Here is a 3,592-nt window from a genome sequence, read left to right on the forward strand (position 1 = left end):
TGTAAATTTTTTACTTTAATAAATAAATAAATAAATATTAAAAATTTAAATTTTGTATTTAATTTTTTATATAGATATTTTTTAATTAATAATCTTATTAAAATGTCTTCGTAGGGTATATATATATATCTGAGTGGATGCCGAACTTATATCATAAAGCTGTGAGAAAATAAAGATGATTTGAAGAGTAAAGGAAGTAATTGATTACTAAACATAATAGAGGGGTGAGAAACATTTTCTTGGGTTCACATTACTAATAGTGTGTGAATGTATGTGTGGTTCTAATCTCAAGTTAAAATGTCAAATTCCATATTGTCTTTTTCTTTGATTTCCACGCGGATAGAAATTATTTTCTCTCCATCTTCAATTTTACTCGTTTCTTATCGCTATTCATTTTTCTTTCTGTACGCATGCAATGATTGTCTTTCTAGGTCGTTTCATTGCTTTGAAATTTCCATCCGATCCATTGACCCCACCAAGAAAGTTAATAAATTTATCAGTCCATCGCTGCTTGGTTTGTTTGTTATTTTTATAAGATAATGAGAAATATTAACATATATACCCCCCTTTTTCCAATTTCATACAAGATCAGGTATCTAAAATGGAAATCAGTGATTAATTTCTTACTCAAAGAACTCCTTTTTAGAGTAAAACTAGTATGCAAGAAATACCTTTTTTTTCATCTATAATCCCAAACTCTTATCATTTGGTTAAGAGAATTAATAAACGAAATATATAGTAATTAATTTTGATGGATGATTTTAATATACATACATGATATTTTTGTTAATCAATTTATAGTTATTAGAGTACACACCCACGTCAACGTGGTTGTTAAGATAGCTTGTTAACAGGGGAACAAGGACAATATAAAGTGAGAGTCAGTAACCACCAAGCTTCTTCCTTTGTTACAGACATATTGAGGAAGGAGAAGCGGTGACATTCTTGTTATATATATGACCCGGTCCGGTTTCGAACTTTTTATGGGCTAATTTAGTGTGATTTTATTGGGTTTATGGTCGGGTAAGGATCTCAAGAATAGACTCGGTCATTATTTTAGGTCAGGTTCGAGTTATGGTTCGGATCACCCGAACTCGACTCGGTGGTCCGGTCATCGTACACAATTAATATTTTGTGTTATTGGTGATGGATGCTGACTATTTTTATGTGAAATTTAAGTATTGTAAACCCTAATATTTTGTGTTATTAGTCATTATAAGACTATAAGTTAATGTTTTATGTTTAAAATGCATAAGACTTTAAACTAATGCATAATATTGTGTTATTTGTATTGATTTAAATATTTGGTGTTATTAGATAATATTAGTATTGATTGTGGTTATGCTTTAATTTTAGATAAGGGTTGGTTCTTGTTATATTTTTCTAAGATTAGGTGATTTTTACATGCTAAAGACCCGATTTTCACCCAATTTTTACCCGGTCCAAAGATGCATAGGTTTCATCGGATTTAGAATCAGGTTAGGATTTAAAAATTAAATCCGGTCTATATTTCGGGTCGGATTTGGGTTAGGCCAAACCCGGTGTGGCCCGACCACCCACTATATCCTAACATCTAAATTTTGAAGTTTGCTGAAATGGAATTTGGCCGTTATTAGGTTTTGAATTACATTACTGGATTTTTGTTTGTATATACTCTAAATTTTAAATTTTAAAATTTTAAATTTTGCTTTTGATGGGATGAAACTTGGCTATTATTAAGTTTTGAATTAGGTGGTAATTAAACTCTAGTTTGGCAATACAAATGACTGTTTTTATAAAATAATTTTTTTTACTAAAGTAAGAATATAAGAACGTTTCCTCGCCATGTTTGCATGTGTCTCCAATTCTGTACCATCTATTAAAATTTGACATCTGGTGGATTAAATTAAAGATATTATTTATTTAATTAATTATACTATTTTGTTGGTTTACAATTTTGTCTTTTCATTCCTTCCAATTGGTCCTTTTTAATTTTGCAATGTTTCTGTGGCGCTTTAACATTGGAGCAATCAAACCAACTTGCATCCCAAACTTTAATAATAATTAATATCGTATTAGACTACTAGTTAAGATGATAAATTGTTAATTTTATATGAATAATGTGGTATTAGTTAAGAAGATTTCTTTTTCTTTATAAGGGAAAAAACATTGGTGCAATATCTTTTCCTCTTTGTCATTATTGTCCTTGGCCCTCTTGTTTCGTTTATCTTGCTTCGTAATTATTATGGAGACTGCTAAGCTAAGCACCACACTTTCACTTTAGTTTGATCATATGTATCAACACCGTCGGTAATCACACAAAGCAACACCAATAATGTCCTTGCCCCACCCCCTTCTACAAATTAGAGACTAAAATTTTAGTACTAATTTTTAAACCAACAAATATGATACTGAATCACAATTTTTTAATTTTCGTCTCAATACCTCAAAATAAACACTATCTCAATATATACATAAATTATTGTATAGTGTTATTATATAAAATACTGATGAATATTAGAGATATAATTATTTATATTATTCTTTTATTAGTTTAAGTTTTTAAAAGAAGTAATGTGATGATATGGTATCAAAATTTTATATCTCAAAAGTCTAAAATTTGATTTTTGATAAATTCTAAAAAAAAAAGATAATAGCATAAGACAAATAATAAAAAAAAATTTATGCAAAAAACTAAATAAATCCAAAAAAATTTTTTGTTTTGAGAGAATATATTAAAAATATAATTATTCACGTTGCCTTCTTCTATTAATTCAAATTTAAAAAAAAAATAGTACCATAATATCGAATATAGTATTATAATTTAATAAATTGAAACTTTAAAACTCCGATTGAGACACAAACGTAATTTGGTGGACTATTATAAATATTAACTCAATAAACATCACTTCCCTTAAAGTAGTGCATAATTAATATGATTGATATTATTGGTGAAATTATTATTATTTGGGTTTCAGTATTAATTAATTAGTTGAATATCAAATACCTGAATTTATTAATATATATAATTTAGTCTCATCATTAAAATTGATCACTTATTTGTCACTTGGCAGGAAAAAATATGATTAAATATTGGTATTTTATAATAATTATTGTTTTTTTTTTTTTGGTGACGTATAATAATTATTGTTGTTGTAATAAAACGCTAAACTAAAATAACTGCTTTTTCTTACTATCATTAAAGATAATTATTTTAATAGTATATTTTTTTATGCTTGTTACTAAAGTGGTGTTTTATTATTAAAAAGATTCCGTTAATTATTGGTTTACAATCGAATTAGATTGATGAATATCGAGTTAATTTAAAATTGTTTGTGTAAATTTAAAAAAAGTCAGATTAATATACTCTTCATATATAATTCTAATATTGTTTTTCTTGTACATGTATATAATTTCTAGGGCGGTACATAATTTGATTAATCTAAAAATTAAATTTATTTTTAGTTAACTAAAAATTTAATTTAGTTAATTAACTAAATTAATTTTATATGATAAAATTGGTTATTAATCGGTTAGAAAATTTAAAATTAATTTTTAATTAGTTATAAAAATAAAAATCAATTTTAAAAAATAATTAATTTTTTAAAAAATC

Source organism: Arachis ipaensis, chromosome B03 (genome assembly GCF_000816755.2).
Source record: "Arachis ipaensis cultivar K30076 chromosome B03, Araip1.1, whole genome shotgun sequence".
NCBI classification, from domain to species: Eukaryota; Viridiplantae; Streptophyta; class Magnoliopsida; order Fabales; family Fabaceae; genus Arachis; species Arachis ipaensis.